At 36.7% G+C, this 19230-nt stretch overlaps 1 protein-coding gene across 4 annotated transcripts in view; it reads right to left on the bottom strand.

Annotated features, from left to right (window-relative positions):
- Positions 1–18703, bottom strand: part of LOC101893147 (protein bark beetle) — a 55899-nt gene extending 37196 nt beyond the window's left edge. For 2 of the 4 annotated variants that reach the window (XM_059121138.1, XM_059121140.1), the window contains exon 1: positions 18482–18703. The gene's annotated coding sequence lies outside the window, so the exon portion shown is untranslated. Of the gene's footprint in view, positions 1–4032; positions 4265–18137; positions 18277–18481 lie in introns of those variants that run through there. The other 2 variants (XM_059121139.1, XM_020037121.2) reach the window with 2 other exon arrangements.
- Positions 18704–19230: the final 527 nt, after the last annotated feature.

The following is a 19230-nucleotide window of genomic DNA, read 5'->3' as shown; positions in this document are numbered from 1 at the left end:
TTATTTTGTGCCACCCCCACACCAGTTGGAAGGGAGGGGGAGCTGTGGAAGTATATTTAATGCAAATTGTTTTTGGATGGATTTCTAAAATTCTGGCCTAAGGGGATATAGTTATATATCCCTTAAAGGAAACTTAAGTATATTGATTTGCATTGAGGGTCCACCATTGAGGGTCCACCATTTGGAACCAATTTTTACCGAATATAGCCGTTATATCGGGCTCGATACGACGTGAACGTACATAGGCATTGTTTGTCATAAGTCATTACCATATTCAAATTCGAAACTTCAAATAAACGGTGAATAATGTAGCTAAAATCGTCAAAATATCGCGTATAGGGAGGTACCGTTATATCGGAGCTGTGCGAAGGCCTGGACCAGCATAGACAATTTTCTGTCACAGGCTGTTGCATCCATTACGAACTTCAAATACGACATCTAAAACAATTTCGGTTGGTATTGTACCTAGACTCGTCAAAATACCGCATATAGAGATGTACTCATATATGGGGCCTATACGAAGACTTGGGCCTGCATAGGCAATATTCTGTCATAGGTTGTAGTATCCATTACGAACTTCAAATACCAAATTTGAAACAATTCCGGTTAATAATGTCGCTAAAATAATCAAAGTACCGAATATCGGGCGTTACTGATATATGGGGCCTATACGAAGACCTGGACCTGCATAGACAATTTTCTGTCTTAGGCTGTAGTATCCATTTCGAACTTCAAATACCAAATTTGAAACAATTCCGGTGAATAATGACGCTAAAATCATAAAAATACCGAATATCGGGAGGTACCGTTATATGGGAGCTATACGAAGACGTGGACCTGCACAGATAATTTTCTGTCTTAGGCTGTAGTATCCATTTCGAACCTCAAATACCAAATTTGAAACAATTCCGGTGAATAATGTCGCTAAAATCATCAAAATACCGAATATCGGGAGGTACCGTTATATGGGGGCTATATGAAGACGTGGACCTACCATTTACGAACTTAACCTGCCTACTGGGAAAATAAACATGTGTGCAAAATTTTAGCCTTCTATCTCAATTCGTTCGGAAGAGAGCGTAATTACAACAGACAGACGGACAGACAGGCAGACATGAGTATTTCGAGGAGTTACAAATCGAATGACGAAGTTAATATACCCTCCATAGTATGGTGGAGGGTATAGAAAAATATATATTTAATTTTCACCAACACAACAAGAAGGAGTAAAAAACAGCTAGGTTCGACAAGGCCGAAATCGCCATCATTTGAAAAAAAAAACTTTAACAACTTAAAATAAGAATCCGTCGAAAAATGCAAAAGAAACCCTTTATATGTGCCATATACAAAGACGTGGACCTGCATAGACAATTTTCCGTTGCAGTACCCATTACGAATCTTAAATAAAAAATTTGTAAAAATGCCGAATAATAATGTCGGGGGTAGTATTATATATGGAGTATGCGATATCGGGAACCTATATAGGCAATTCTATTCCAGGGAGTAAAGTACTCAGAAGGAGCCCCCTGTGTGGATTTTCAGACAATTCAATTGAAAAATGTGGCTACAATTTTTAAAATACCGAATATCGTTGATGATGTTTGTTATACTTTTCAACGGTATTATCTCAAATTAGGTTTAGAATTCGTATCAGGTGTCCCATTCCCAAGTACATAACTAGATATAGGGGTCCACGTTGTCGTATAGACCCCAAACAACGGTACGTCCCTATATTCGGTATTTTTATGAGTTTAGCTAGATTTTTTTCAAAGAATTGTATCAAATACGGAATTTGAAGTTCGCAATGAGTACTATTTTCCATGAAAGAAAATTATCCGTACAAATCCACGTCCGAAAATTAACTTTCATTTCAATCAAATTCATACGAAAAAAAAAAACACAGAAACCTGTATTTCAAAAGTAAGAAGTTCAGACTGCTGTCATTTCTAAGCCACTCGTCCGCCAGCTATAAAAATTTTTCCAGTGACAGCACATTATCTTGTTTACGAGTGTACAAAAACATTTTGGTGAGAATTTTCCAGAAAAAAAAGTTATTCGCTTTGGAATTCAAGAGTGGCAGTATGATTTCTTTATATTTGGCTGAAAAACCACAAGTGGCTATCGCTATAGCACTCCAGCATTTAAACTGAACTGATACTGAAAGTGTAGCCCGACGTCAAGGAAGTGGACGGAAGAAGCACAAATGGTTCGAAAAGTAAAGAAGCGATCGAAAACCGCGTGGCAGTGGCCGAAAAATGGCTCGTGAGCTGAACATATCGCAATATTTCATTCGGCAAATATTGAAAAATGAGCTCGGGGTAAAGCCATTGAAATTCCAAAAAGTGCAAGAACTTACACCGCAACAGAAAGAAAATAAAATCAAAAGAGCTAAAGAGTTGCTTCGCTTGGCCGAAAGTGGTGAATTGCCGAATTTGGTTTTTTCCGATGAGAAGACATTCATTGTCCAGCAAAGTGGTCAGCTGAAAATGTGCACCTTCGTCGGTTGGCCAGCAGAACTCAAGCTCCGGCTGTTATGGCGGTCCACACCATGTTGATGGTGGCGGTCCATAACAGCCGATGGTCGCTCTCCACTCGTATTAATCGACCGTTCCATCAGAATAAATGGCGAATATTATCGCGAATATATCCTGAAGGGTATATTAATGCCTTCGGCACGCAAACATTTTGGCCGCAGACCTTGGACATTCCAACTGAACTCAGCACCATCGCACTCAGCATGCGCCACCCAAGAATGGTTACAAAATGAGGTTCCTCGCTTCACTTCCAGCGCACAATGGTCACCAAAATCTCCATAGAGCGTCAAAAATTAGCAGAATAATTTGTATTGTATCTAGGTTGGTTGGTACTGAAAACGAGATATATCGGTCCACGTTTTGGTACAGTCGCAATATAACTGTATCTCCCAATATTCGTAATTTTGATGATTTTTGCCACATATTTTCCACGGATTTGCCTAAAAATTGGTATTTGTTGGTCATAATAGGTTCTAGCTCCGGTGGCGAAACATTGCGTGTATAGGTCTACGAGTTGGTATAGCCCCCATATAACTGTACCTCCCGATATTCGGTATTTTCATGATTTTTGTCACATGTTTTTTATGGATTTGTCTAAAAATTGGTATTTGTTGGTCATAATGGGTTCTATATCCGGTGGGGAAACATTATATGTATAGGTCCACGTATAGGCCCCCATATAACGGTACCTCCCGATATTCGGTATTTTGATAGGTTTTGTATCATTTTTTTTCACGGATTTGTCTAAAAATTGTTATTTGTTGGTTATAATGGGTTCTAGCTCCGGTGGCGAAACATTGTATATATAGGTCCACGTTTTGGTATAACTCCCCTATTACAATACCTCCCGATATTCGATGTTTTGATAAAAATTGGTATTTTTGGTTCACAATGGGTTCTATGGCCCAGTGACAGAACATTGAATATTTAGTTCCAGGCTTTCCTAAGGAAGAGGGTATTAAAAGTTCGGCCCGGCCGAACTTAATGTTGTGTTACTTTACAACCCACAAAAAACCGAAATGTTAAATTGCGGCTGATTTTTGTTGAAAATTGGAACAGAAACCGCGAAAATATTAAGAGGTACTTTTATATGAACCGATATATTCCAATTTTATACCAAACATCGTAGAAAGAATATCAATGCCTGTGAAGAAATTAAAATGTTCTATCTTTTATGCAACGAACTATATCGTGAATTAGCATACGGAACGGCATTTTATGTGGGGGAGGAATAAATATTCATTTCATTTTAGTATTTTAAAACCTATCGCTTCTTGCACTTCTTTGATTTTTTTATAATTGAGTAATAATGAATGTATCCAATGCGGTTATTTGTTTATTAAAAATAGTAATCCAGGGCCAATACACTATTCCGTTTCATTTAAATATTTTTCCACTTTTACTAATTTTTATGTCGCCACTTGGGTATATTTTTCTATTGAGAAAAACTTGTAATTCACTTCATTTTTGTTTTGATCTCTATCTTCACCTTTTTTACCCCAAAAATAAGGCCCACAAAAAAGCTCACACACGCACGCAACTCGCCCGAAATCGAAATGCAAATAAAAGAGAAATTTCCTAAAAAAGTTTTTCCACGTTTGTATTTTTAATTGCCTCTTTTTTATGATGTTTACACTTTTCATTAGGGTTCGAATCGTTTCGTTTTCTTCGTTTTGTCTGCAACACGTCTGTACGCAAACAACCGTTATTAACTACTAACTTGGGCCAAGCCAACAGACAGCCCGCCACTCAGTCAGTCACTCCCCAAAAAGTTGCATCAAAAGAACTTTTCAAATGAAATGAACTTAAGTCGCTGTTCGATTGGCGACGTCTCTTCAATTTTCACGACATAACCAGAGCTCCAACCGTTATTTTTGCCTCAGTTCACTCTCTGTTGTTCTCCACAAAAAGTCCCCAACACACACATTCACACACTTCCATATGCACACAAAACATAACAAAAGCAACAGCAACAGCAGCAATAATAACAACTGCTCCACACACCGGAGTACGAAGGCACACAGTCGGGTCGTCATCGTAGTAAACAATAACAAAAACAAACCTCGCCGCACTGGGTGATGATGACGACATCGAAAAAACGAAATTCTTTCCCCATTAAAAGAAAGCTAGTAAAAGTTTTACTCCCAACGCCAGCTCTTCACTAAAAAGGTCTCCCAATGCTCTCTGTTTATCATGGCATTACATTACGGGTTTGTTTATCACAAAAATAGTTGGAGTTTTTTTCTCTAAAGTGTGGGTATAGTGGGAGAACTGGGGAGTTTTACAAAAATAACTGTATTTTTTGTTGAATATTAATGAGCTTATGTTTTGTTGTTGTTGTTTGAAAGGTGCCCATATGCATTTTGTTCATCAAAACAAATAAAATGTATTGGCCATAACAGTTCTTTTGTCAGTGGGGTCCATAAATTGTGATATGTTTGTATGTCATGTGTGTTCCTGTTGGCATTTATGTAAAATATGAATTTTTTTGTGTGCCGCTTTGTGGCACCTCTGACATAATTTTGGGAGAAGAATAAACATAAAACGGCAATAATTTTTTTACGAACTTTATGTATCTACCAATAAGAAGAAAATTCGTATTTATTTAAATCTTGACCGTAGTTTTATATTTAAAATTCCCAGCCTTTTGGAAAGACAAATATGTTCAGAAATGAGATTCATGGATATAAAATAGAAATGGCTTTAATGATTTATATATTTCGAAATTGGATTGATGCTCCGTGGTAGACGAATCTTAGGAAGGAACAAAAATTTCACTCTCAAAAATTTTTTTCCATGCCTCCTGGAAATTTTCATTTCATTCTTGAAATAGTGTCACATAGTCCTGCAAAAGTTGTATCTTGGCTTTTGACCGAAACCACGGGGAAATGCAAATCTTCGCAGTATTTGCCCTATTTTTACGACCTATGTTGTGTTAATGGATATTCAAATCAATATTTAGAAACATGGATTCCTCCATATGATTTGCTTTATCTCCGATACTTGGTTTTCATGTATTTCAGATTTCGTTAATTTTGGTACTTTTTTAGTCAAATATTATCCGAATACCATTAAGAATGCTAGGTCATAAAAAGTATCATGTCTATTGGTCCTTTGTTGAGAACTGTAGGGCAACTGCAAATTGTTAGACCTCAAATATTTTGCGAACCTCTTCCAAAACAATTGTTTTTTTCTGATCCATACAAATCGGACGACATGAACTGACCTTTTCGTGTATTTGTATTCGCTGAGATTATAAATACTCGTAGTTTAATGTAAATTTTCGTAACTTTTATACCCTCAGCCATATGGATAGAGAGGATATACAGGGTGAGATAAAAGTCAAGCGCCATCATTTTTACATTTTTTTTAATTTAATTAAATTAAAGCAAAAAATGTCGGAAATAGCATCAAATTTTAGAATAAGTTTAGATTTTTTGGAATTGGTAACCTTTGACACTAATTATGGCCTTCAAACGACCATAAAACCGTTAGACCTGCCAGAATGTTGCTTTGCGGTATTTTGGCCCACTCCTGGCGAAGCGCTTGCTTCAGGTGATCTACACTTTGGTATTTTTTAGTACCAACCTTACTTTCCAAAATACTCCAGACACAATAATCCAACGGATTGGTATCCGGAGATTTTGGTGGCCATTGTGCACTGGAAATGAAGCGAGGAACCTCATTTTGTATCCATTCTTGAGTGGCGCATGTTAAGTGCGATGGTGCTGAGTCCTGTTGGAATTTCAATGGCTTTACCTCGAGCTCATTTTTCAATATTTGCCGAATGGAATATTGCGATATGTTCAGCTCACGAGCCATTTTTCGGCCACTGCGACGCGGGTTTCGATTAAGTAGCTTCTTTACTTTTCGAAACATTTCTGCTGATGTTTCTGTTTTCTTCCATCCATTTCCTTGACGTCGGGCTACACTACCAGTTTCATGTAATCGGTAACGAGCGATGGTACGAGACACAAAAGTTTTATTCACATTTAAATGCTGAAGTGCTCTAACGATAACCACTTGTGGTTTTCAAGCCAAATATAAAGAAATTTCACTATCACTTGAATTTTAACAGCTGTCGGACAAGTGACTTAGAAATTACAGCAGTCTGAAGTTGGTTGCAGTTTTTTCATCTCACCCTGGATATCATTTTATACGGCCAAAAAGTACCTAGAAGAAATAACGGTTTTAGGCCCTAGGTCTCTTTGAACCAAATCCGTTTCAGGACATTTGGAGTCTATCTAGCGATGTCTCTCCGTCCGTCCGACCGGCTGTCGAGCTGGCTGGTGCGCACGATAACTCTCGAAGTGAGTATCCGATTTGATTCAAACTTGATACATCGTAATATTATTATTGTCAAACTTAGATCGAGTTCGAAGATGGACAATACCGGTCCACTCCTTCAGGTACCTCCCCCGCAAAGGGTCCACATTTTCAAAATAAGTAGTTTACTGCACAGACAGAGAAATGATACTCCGATTTTGCTCCAACTTTGTAAATCATAATATTTTCATCAGAGCTAGGTCAGGTGCGAAAATGGACAATATCGGTCTACTCCATCAAGAACCTCCCCACAAACGGTAAAAATTTTAAATAATTATAACTCTTAAAATGTGATATAGGAGTCCCATAGTCTTCAAATTACACACACCACAATATTTTTATTAACCCAATGTCTGGTGTGAAAGTGGAATATATCGGTTCACTCCTTCTGGTAGGCTCATCAAACGCTAAATTAACAACCTATTCCATTCAGATTTGGCACATCTCAATATTTTCATCAACAAAATATCTGTTATAAATAGGGTAGAGATCGGACCATTTCTTCTGGTACCTCCCCCACAAAGGGTCATTGTTTTGAATAACCAAAACGATTATAAACTCCGAAATAAGCTCTCGACTCTCTTCATATTTCATACATCTTAATATTTTTACTAAAACCAGATCTGCTGTGAAGATGGGATATATCAGTCCACTCCATCTGGTACCTCCCCACAAAGGATCAAAAATTTTGAATATCCATGAAGCTCATAAAAAGCGAAATTAACATCCGATTCCATTTCAGACTTGTTACATCTCAAAATTTCCACCAACACAAGATCTGTTATAAAGGTGGTAGAGATCCGACCATTCCTTCTAGTACCTCCCCCACAAAGGGTCAAAGTTTTGAATAAAACAACAAAAAAAAAACGATTATAAAATCCCTTCATATTTCACACATCTCATTATTTTTACTAAAGCCAGAAGCATCCAATTCTCTCCGAATTTCACACATACAAATATTTTTGTTAACATTTGATCTTTTTGATCAATTTTATCTGTTGTGAAGATGATATATATATCTGCGAACCCCTTTTGGTACCTCACTCACAAAGGGTCACAATTTTCAATTCTCTTATCTGTCATTACTTGCGAAATAAATCGACGAATTTTTACAAGTTACTACATCAAAATATTTGTCTCTCAACGAGAACCCTGAGATGAATGTGGAATTTATGATTTCGCATAAAATTGGATATAAATGTTCGAAGTTCTTATAATTTTGCTCATACCAATGTTTTTATCTGTATTAGATGAAGTATGGAAATGGAATTCTTCCTTTGACTATATGTGGTACCTCACGCACATTTTAATATTTTCTAAAAAAATTTCACATATCTCATATAAAGTGAAGGAAGAAGTCGATATAGTCCAGACGTGGCACCTCGCAATATTTACATCATTTTTACTTAGCTCCAGTACGAAATGGTCAATATTGGCCATTTTTTCGGAACCAACGCCATATAAGGCCAACAACTTGAATAATCATAACAGAAGTGAAAATATATTTAAATAATCGAACATTGGCAAATAATCGAACATCTGTCGGCAAAACCGACTGATATCTTTTCACATATTAATATTCTATTTTTATACCCTACACCACATAGTGGTAGGGTATAAAAAAAGGGTATAAAAAATAAAAGTGCATGTCAGTCCGTCTGTCCGTGTATTCTTGTGAACAAAATTCAGGTCGCTTTTATTATCCGATTGAGATGAAATTTTCCAAACAATATTTGTTTGGCCCAAGGACGTACCTTATTGAAAATGGAGATAGGCGGTGAAAAATTAGATATAGCTCCCATATATATCTTCGTCCGATTTGCCTTTTATTGGGCACCAAACTTGTAATATCAGCCCGAATAGTATGGAATTTTGCACATACAACCAAATTAGGCTTGGAAATAAGTATGCCAAATTTGATCGAAATCGGTGCAGATATAGCTATAGCTCCCATGTATATTGTTCATCCGATTTGTTATATTTGTTACCCACAGCCGTAATATGCGCTCCGCAACAACGATATTCAGGGAAATATATCAAATACAGCTCAGAAATACATTTGCTAAATTTTATCGAGATCGGTTCAGATTTGGATATAGCTCCCATATATAACTTCGTCCGATTTACCTTTTATTGTGCACCAAACGTCTAAAACGCCCAAATGGGATGGAATTTGGCACATACGACCGAATTGAGTCTAGAAGGTAGTATGCAAAATTTGGTGAAGATCGGTTCAGATATAGCTATAGCTCCCATATATATTGTCCGATTTGTTGTATTTGTTACCCATAGCCGTAATATGCACTCCGTAACAACGATATTCAGAGAAAAAATGTCCAATAGTTTCCAATTTGGATATAGCTCCCATATATATTTTTATCCGATTTCAAGTTAGTTGTGCACCAAATGGGTAATACAAGTCCGAATTCAAAAGATACAAATGCTTCGGCATATTCAGTCCTTTGAACTTTAAATTATATTTATAATCATAGTGTGTATGATTGAATTCTCCCATAAAAACTTTTAATTGTTATGCGGAGCTCTACTAAATTATCAAAGTGGTGTAGGGTATCATAAAGTCGGCCCCGCCCGACTTTGAGACTTTCTTTACTGGTTTCTTATTTGGGAAAGTCTACTATGCGTTTGAATTTTAACCTTGACAACATTACATTAATGGATAATGAGTTGGGGCTTCTGGAAAACAGGTTAGCATTAATTTGCACTTTCATCAATTTTGATGCTCTTCTTCCATCCCAATCAAGAACACACCTACATTTCGCAAAAAACCGTTTTCTTCGAAAATTCATTCTCAATATATGGCAAAAGAACAAAATTAATTCGCCACTAATAATGTCAAGGTTAATTAAAAAATTGCACTCGTCAAGCTTTATTTGGTGTGACTTTCAGAGAATGCCACCATGTCTCTAAGCGATTGAGGCCATTTAAAATAATTTTCAAATTGTTTTTTTTTTCATTTTTTTTGTTATGAATGATTCTCCATTACGTGTTTGTGAGATGTGAAATGAAAAAACGAAAAACAATAACCAGCCAGAACAACAACAGAACACTTTCAACGGGTTGCTGATCGTTATTGTTACTAATTTTTTAACGATCGTTGTCTAAGTTGGTGCGGGGCATTAGTCACCGGCACTAAACGCCAAAGTCTTAAAGTGACAATGGCTAACAGAGTCACAACAACACGGTGAGAATTGTGTTCTAAGCAACAACAACAACAACAGGAAAAAAAATTCTAACAAAGACCCAGCGTGTGTTCGTGTGAGTTGCGATCAACAGCTGGGACTTTGAGTCATTCGAAATCATTAATTTATGCGACTATGAAAAAAACAATCTCTGTATTCTGTTGAACCGTGTGCGCCGATTGAACCCGCAGTTTTTGTTTCGTTTTTTTTTCATTCTGGCATCAGATTGAGGAAAACCAAAATTGGAAATGAATATTGAAAAAATGCCATTCATATGACTGACGTCTGGTTGTTTCTTCTTTTGTTTTGCGTCTCTTCCACATTCATTGGGCTATGTGATGGCATGCGGCTTTTGCGAGCACGGTGACTGACTTTGACAGACTGGATTGCGTGTAAGTAACTAACTCTCTTCTAGCTAACCGAGCTGTGAGCTGGGTTATTGGCCACAAATGCAATGCGGCATAAACTGTCTACGGTGTTTAGCAGATGCGAAGTGGCAAAAAGCAATCAACCCCTGTTTGCAAGCACAGTGGTTTGAAGTAATCGTATTTTTCACTCCGCAAAAAAATACATAAACACTACATATTTCGAATTTTATATTCAGCAATCATCTGATCTGAGATTTCTACCCGGGACCCATAACTCTAGAAGAGAGTATCCTCTCTGTTTCAAACTTGCCACATCGCAGTATTTTTAATCAAATTTTTATGAAGTTTGAAAAAAAATCCACAATTTTTGTCGCTTTTGCCACAAAGTTTCACAATTTTCCAAAAAAAAAAAAAAAAAAAAAAAAAAAAACATGTTAAAATTTATCAATCGGTTTTTGCCGACAGATGTATACCCTCAGCCAATTTTATATTTTTTTTAAATATATTCAAATTGTTGGTCCTCTATGGAGTAGGTTCCGAAAGAATGGACCAAATTTGACCTTCTCGTATCGGACCTAAATATATATGATATAAATTTTGCGATGTGCCGGTTTGGATTATATTGACTACTTTAGAAAATTTTTTAGAAAATGTTAAAATGTGCTTGAGGTACCAGATATAGTCGACAGCAGTATTCCATTTTCACACATCATCCAATACAGCTAAAAACGTTGGTATGGGAAAAATTACAAGAAAATCGAACTTTTATTCAAACATCCCAGGTTTTAGTTTGAAAGAAATATTTAGATATAGCAAGCTGTAAAGAATCGAAGTCAGCGATCGATTTCGCAAATTATTACAGATAAAAATATTTATCCTTTGTGGGTGAGGTACCAGAAGGGGTTCGCAGTTATATATCATCTTCACAACAGATCTTGTGTTAGCAAAAATGTTTGTGTGTGTGAAATTTGAAGAAAGTGATGATTATTTCGCTTTCAAAACCGTAAACCCTCTCTGGGGGAGTTACCAGATGATATGGTTCGATCTCTACTATCTTTATAGCAGATCTTGTTTTGACTGGGTGTACCAAGTCTGAATAAAATCGTATGTTAATTCAGCGATTTATGAGCTTCATAGATATTCAACATTTTGACACTTTCTGAGAGGGGTACCAGAAAGAGTGGACCACTATTGCCCATTTTCTCACCTGACCTAGCACTGATTCAAATATTTTTTTGGAAATTTTAACCTTTTGTGGGGGAGTTACCAGATCTCTACAATCTTTATAACATATCTTGTATTGATAGAAATATTGAGATGTGCCAAGTCTAAATGGTATCTGATGTTAATTTGGCGTTATATGAGTAGGGGGGGGGGGGGTGCCAGAAGGAGACATCCGATATATTCCATCTTCACACCAGACCTTGGTTTAATTAAAATATCGTGATGTGCGTGATTTGAAGACAATTGGACCCTTACATCACATTTTATAAGAGTTATACTTATTCTAAATTTTGACCGTTTGTGGGGGAGTTACTTGATGGATTAGACCGATATTGTGAATTTTCTCTCCTGACCTAGAACAGATGCAAATTTCCTTTGCCAAATTTTATCGAAACCAGTTCAGATTTGGATGTAGCTCCCATATACAGGGTGAGATGCAAAAACTGCAACCAACTTCACACTGCTGTCATTTCTAAGCCACTCGTCCGATAGCTGTTAAAACTATTCCACTGACAGCTCTTTATATTGTATTTAAGCGGACAAAAGCATTTGGTGAGAATTTTCCAGAAAAAAGTTGTTCGTAATGGAATTCAAGCGGCATAGTGTGATTTCTTTATATTTGGATGGAAACCACAAGTGGCTATCGTTAGAGCACTCCAGCATTTAAATGTGAATAAGTCTATTGTGTCTCGTACCAGCGATCGTTACCGTGATACTGGTAGCGTAGTCCGACGTCAAGGAAGTGGACAGAAGAAAACAGCAACATCAGCAGAAATAGTTCAAAAAATAAAGAAGCGACTTAAACGAAACCCGCGTCGCCGTGGCCGAAAAATGGATCGTCAGCTGAACATATCGCAACATTCCATTCGACAAATATTGAAAAATGTGCTCGGGGTAAAGTCATTGAAATTTCAAATTCCAAAAAGTGCAAGAACTTACACTGCAGCAGAAAGAAAATACACCCAAAAGAGGTAAAGAGTTGCTTCGCTTGGCCGAAAGTGGTGAACTCCTGCACTTGGTTTTCTAAATCGTGCTAAAGGTGACCAATTCGAACAAATCTAAACTTATTCTAAAATTTGATGCTATTTCCAACATTTTTTGCTTTCATTCAATTAAATTTAAAAAAATATGTAATAAATATGGCGTTTGACTTCGTTGCAGTATTTTATCTCAACCTGTATATCTTCGTCAGATTTACATTTAACTGTGCATCAAATGCGTAATATTAGTCCCAGTAGGATGGAAATTGGCGTATGCGGTCATGTTGGGTCTTAAATGAAGTACGTCAAGTGTGACAGAAATCGGTTCAGATATAGCTATAGCTCCTATATATATTGTTCATCTGATTTGTTAATTGTGTCCTTCACATCCGCAATATGTATACCGTAACAATGATATTCGGGGAGATACACAACAAATACATCTCAGAAATTTCCTTTGCCAAATTTTATCCAAATCGATTCAGATTTGGATGTAGCTCCCATATATATGTATCAAATTTGGTGAAAATAGGTCCCATATTTATGTTTCATCCAAATTTGTATTTAAGTCTCTCACACCCGTAAAATGGTCTCCACAACAACGATATTTGGTACCAGCTATCAGATACAGCATATAAATATACCTCTGCTAAATTTTAAATTTATTTCACGTTTACTGTGTCTAAAAAGTGTACTATCAGCTCAAATATGGATGGATTTTTATGAAAATCGGCTCAGACCCAAATTCCTCCGCAAATTTAGTAGAAATCAATTCAGAGGAGTTTATCCTGCAATATATTAGTTCTTTCCGATTTTAAATTATAACTATAATCATGGTTGGTATGAATTAATTCTCACAAATTGCTCATTAAAACGTTTATTGTTATGCAAAGGGTTGTTGGGACCGACTTTTGGCCTTTATTTACAGGATCTCTTATTAGGAATTCGCAACATCAAAATTCAAATTTGCGGAGGAGGTCTCCACTAGGAGCTCTAAACGCCAAATTTGAAATAATTCGGGTAAAAAGTGTAACAAAAATTATGAAAATATCGAAGGTTCAGTTATAGGGGGAATCTGTCAAACCATACTTAATTTTTAAAAAAAATTGTCGCTCGCGTGGCATAGAATAGTAGAGTATGCTAGATTTCTATTTTTATACCCTCCACCTTGGAAAGGAGGGTATATTAACTTTGTCATTCCGTTTTTAACATCCATAAATATTCGTCGTAGACCCCATAAAGTATATTTATTCATAATCAGCATAAAATTCTAAGTCGATTTAACGACGTCCGTCTGTCTGTCCGTCTGTCTGTCCGTCTGTCTGTTGAAATCACAGCCCGTCTACATTATTTGACGTTGAAAGTCAAAAATTAGCAGAACAGTTTGTATTGTGTCTAGGATGGTTGATATTGGAAAATGAGATATATCCGTCCACGTTTTGGTGTAGCCCCTATATAACGGTACCTCCCGATATTTGGTATTTTGATGGTTTTTGTCACATTTTCTCACGGATTTATCTAAAAATTGGTATTTGTTGGTCATAATGGGTTCTGGCTGCGGTGGCGAAATATTATATGCATAGGTCCACGTTTAGGTATAGCTCCTATATAGCGGTACCTCCAGATATTCGGTATTTTAATGATTTTTGCCACATTTCTTCGCGGATTTGTCTAAAAATTGGTATTTGTGTGTCCTAATGGGTTCTAGCCCCGTTGCCGAAACGTTGTATGTATGGGTTCTCGTTATTGTATAGTCCCATATAGCGGTACCTCCCGATATTTTGATGATTTTTGCGGCATTTTCCCACAAATGTGTCTAAAATTGGTATTTGTGGGTCACAATGGCTTCTAATGTTTTCTTTACCATAAGTTGGAGGGTATTAAAAGTTCGACCCGACCGAACTTAATGTTTTTTTACTTGTTCCCTTGAAGGAGTGTTCCCGGTCGAATTCGAGTAGAGTTGAGTAAAACTCGTAGTTCTGAGCTGTGAACCTCTTACCGCCCATTAGAATTTATTTCGTAATTGTTTCACGCCACTGTGCTCTGCAGCGAAAGAAGTGCAATTAGCAAACATTTGTGCAAAGCGTGCAACATAACTCCGTTCTAAATGCTCCTCAATGGAGTGGCGTTCGTTCCACAACGATGCCAAAATTATTGACTTCATCAAACCAGTAACAGATTTTGCGTTTCGAAAAACATTAAACAAATACAAAGTGAGTGTAAAACGCAACTACAACAACAAGTACAATAAATCATAACAGCAACAATAATTATGTGCTGATCAAAAAAAAAAACGAGGTAAAAAAATTATTAATTAATGTGTAATGGTGTTCGTTGCCGCCGCCGTGGTGGTGGTGGTTGTTGTTGTTGTTGCAACAGTGATAGCGTATTTTTATGGCTGATTTTTACGCTGTGATTAACGTCATTTCGAAACACAGTTGTAGGCGTTTGCTTGGTGTTGTCGTTGTTGTTGTAGTTTTTGGCTGTTGGTCTCTACGGCCGTTTTGCTTAGATTGCGGGCTTTTTGGAATGATTGGTAAAGGAAGGAGGAGGGTGGGTTATGTTGGTTTGTTGTATTTTTTTCTTGTTGTTGCTCTTGTGGTTGCTAGTATCTGGAGTTATGTTTGTTTTGTATTTGTTGTTGTTTTTGTATTTGTGATATTCAAGTGTAAAATAACGGGTTAACAACAGGTTTTCGGTTGTAAGTTTTTTTTTGTTTGATTATTTGTCTTGTCGTTTAGAATGTCGTGGCCTATTTTCCAAAAAAAAAAAACATTTGAGAGGCGATGACAATAAATTTGTTATTTTCTTTGGGGGGATTTTCAATTAGAAAAATTTTGAGCTGCTGGTCTGGTCTTGTAATGAGTGGAGCATTTTTCCCATGTTAAATTAGAAATGTTTGGTTTTTCAATTATGTGGTGATGGGAAATTGTTAAGGGCTCTTGGTCCGGGAAAATCGAATTTTCACACATTTTGGGTAACACATTTGTTGACATTTTCTTAAAGTGGCCTTTGGAAGCCATTTCGTGGATGAATCGTTTTTATTTGTTTATTATACCTTCCACCATAGTATGGAGGCTATATTAAGTTTATCATTCCGTTTGTAACACTTCGAAATATAAATTTTAGACCCCTCAAAGTATATATATTTTTGATCAGCATAAAATTAAATGTCGATTTAGCGATGTCCGTCCGTCTATCCGACTGTCCGTCTGTGGAAATCACTCTAGCTTCCGAACGAAATGAAGTAGGTTGATAAAATTTTGCTCAAATGTGTATTATGTCTGCAGGACTTTTGGTAATGAAAATGGACCATGTAGGTACACGTCTTCGTATAGCCCCCATATAACGGTACCTCCCAATATTCGGTATTTTGATGATTTTAGCCACATTATTTACCGGAATTGTTTCAAATTCCGCACTTGAAGTTCGTAATGGATACTACATCCTAAGACAGAAAATTGTCTGTGCAGGTCCACGTCTTCGTATAGCCCCCATAAAACGGTAGCCCCCGGTATTCGGTATTTTGATGATTTTAGCGAAATTATTTACCGGAATTGTTTTAAATTTGGTATTTGAAGTTCGTAATAGATACTACAGCCTAAGACAGAAAATGAGCCATGTAGGTCCACGTTTTGGTATAACCCCCATATAACGGTACTCCCCGATATTCGGTATTTTGATGGTTTTAGCGACATTATTTACCGGAACTATTTCAAACTTGGTATTTGAAGTTCGTAATGGATACTACAGTCTATAACTGAAAATTGTCGGTGTAGGTCCACGTCTTCATATAGCCCCCACATAACGGTAGCCCCCGATATTCGGTATTTTGATGATTATAGCGACATTATTTACCAGAACTATTTCAAATTTGGTATTTGAAGTTCGTAATGGATACTACAGCCTATGACAAAAAATTGTCGGTGCAGGTCCACGTCTTCGTATAGCCCCGATATGACGGTACTTCCCGATATTCGGTATTTTCATGATTTTAGCGAGATTATTCACCGGAATTATTTCAAATTTGGTATTTGAAGTTCGTAATGGATACTGCCGCCTATGGCAGAAAATGAGCCATGTAGATCCACGTCCTCATATAGCCCCCATATAATGGTACATCCCGATATTTGGTATTTTGATGATTTTAGCGACATTATTTATCGGAATTGTTTCAAATTTGATATTTGAAGTTCGTAATGGATGCTACAGCTTAAGAAAGAAAATGACCCATATAGGTCCACGTCTTCGTATAGCCCCCATATAACGGTACCCCCCGATATTCGATATTTTGATGATTTTAGCGACATTATTTACCGGAATTGTTTCAAATTTGATATATGAAATTCGTAATGGATACTACAGCCTAAGACAGAAAATGAGCCATGTAGGTCCACGTCTTCGTATAGCCCCCACATAACGGTAGCCCCCGATATTCGGTATTCTGATGATTTTAGCGAATTTATTCACCGGAATTGTTTCAAATTCCGCACTTAAAGTTCGTAATAGATACTGCCGCCTATGACAGAAAATTGTCGATGTATCTCCACGTCTTCATATAGCCCCGATATAGCGATATCTCCCGATATTCGGTATTTTGATGATTTTAGCTACATTATTTACCGGAATTGTTTCAAATTTGATATGTGAAGTTCGTAATGGATACTACAGCCTATAACAGAAAATTGTCTGTGCAGGTCCACGTCTTCGTATAGCCCCACATAACGGTACCCCCCGATATTCGGTATTTTGTTGAATTTAGCGAAATTATTTACCGGAATTGTTTCAAATTCCGCACTTGAAGTTGGATACTGCCGCCTATGACAAAAAATTGTCAGTGTAGGTCCACGTCTTCGTATAGCCCCCACATAACGGTAGCCCCCGATATTCGGTATTTTGATGGTTTTAGCGACATTATTTACCGGAATTGCTTCAAATTCCGCAATTGAAGTTTGTAATGGATACTGCCGCCCATGACAGAAAATTTTCGGTGTAGGTCCACGTCTTCGTAAAGCCCCCATATAAAGGTACCTCCCGATATTCGGTATTTTGATGATTTTAGCGACATTAATCATTGATTTTTTTTTCAAGTTTCGCATTTGAATATTGTAAGGGTTTATGACAATTGTTGCGTATGCAGGTTCAAGTCGTCGTATAGACCCTAATAAAACGGCTACATACGGTATTTTTAAGATTTTAGCAGCATTTTTAACGGATTTTATTTTCTTGGAAATTGCCAAATTCGTTTCAAATAGTGGAGGGTATTCAAAAGGTCGCCCCAGCCGAACTTACATCTTTTTTTCTTGTTTGTATTTTCTTTGTGAACTTTAGGCCACTTCTGGGCCAAGTTGTGTAAACCAGTATTTATCGTAAAATTACAACCATTAATTTTTTGTTATAAAAAAAACATAAACTTGTTGCTTTTGTTTTTGTTGTTGTTTTCTTTCTTTATATCTTTCTTTTTTCTTTTTTTCTGTTATCAACAATTATTGGTTTTTTAGTTACCACAATTAATTTTTTGTTGTATTGTGTTGTTGGTAATAAAAACAACATTTAACACTTTATTCACCACTACACAGGCACATGATTTAAAAATTCTTTAACACAAAAAATCGTTGATTTTTCTTTTAAAACTTCAAATTCTTCAGAGATTTTCATAATTTTCATTGACATTTTTCCATAGATTTTCAATTTTTCATAAATTTTTTTCCGAAAATTCTACTTTTCTATGATTTTTAAGCATTTTTCCATAAACTTAGGCGCGGTCAGCTTGATTACTTGTCACCATTGCATTATTATTTTATACACACAGACACACACACACTCGCTCGCTTAACGCTCACACTTACAAATCGTTGATCTTTTTAACGTAGCACCATTTGGCCGACCAAGAAGAAGACGTATAAAGTAACGTCTGTCGGTGTAAATCGCCGTCAATGTGAGGGTATTGGTATTCAACAAGTTAAGTTAAGAAGAGACCCGACACGGTATTAACAAAAAAAACACACAAATTCCGATAAGGCACGTTCACAATCCGAAATGGCCAACCGCTCAAGCTCACCGTCGTTTGATTTCTGAGAAAAGCTAAGCGACATAGCAGTCAGTTAGCCAACCAAACAACCAACCACCTAGCATTTAAACTCTCATGTTCTCCCCAAAAGAGAGAGCTTTTAGTGAGAGTGTGTGCCTGTGTTGGTCCCATTGTGCGTATGTGTATTCCCACCATCCGCAGGCATGTGCTTAACTTGATACGAAATATGTTTAACCGTTTTTTCTCCACTTTGTTTTGTTCCCCATTTTCTTTTTAACTTGGCTTTTTTGACAGTTTGTGTTATGTTTGACAGTTTGAGGTTAAGTTAAGCTGAGCTGTGTTTGGTTGGCATTCTTTTGGCTGGATTTGTTCATTTTGTTTTTAGATTGGTTGGCAATTTTACAAAATTAAATCAGTTAATATTTAAATATGATTAAAAAGAATACAATACATGTAAAAATATTTTAAGTTCGGCCTAATACCCTTCACTATTTTGAAGGGAGTTAAAAAATTTAAAAAAAAGATCCATAAAAAATCAAATGAAATCATTAGCCTCCGAAGACGTGG

The sequence above is a fragment of the Musca domestica genome, unplaced genomic scaffold, assembly GCF_030504385.1.
Source record: "Musca domestica strain aabys unplaced genomic scaffold, Musca_domestica.polishedcontigs.V.1.1 19, whole genome shotgun sequence".
NCBI lineage: Eukaryota > Metazoa > Arthropoda > Insecta > Diptera > Muscidae > Musca > Musca domestica.
Note: the sequence above shows the minus strand (reverse complement) of the source record. Positions and strands in the feature narration are given on the sequence as shown.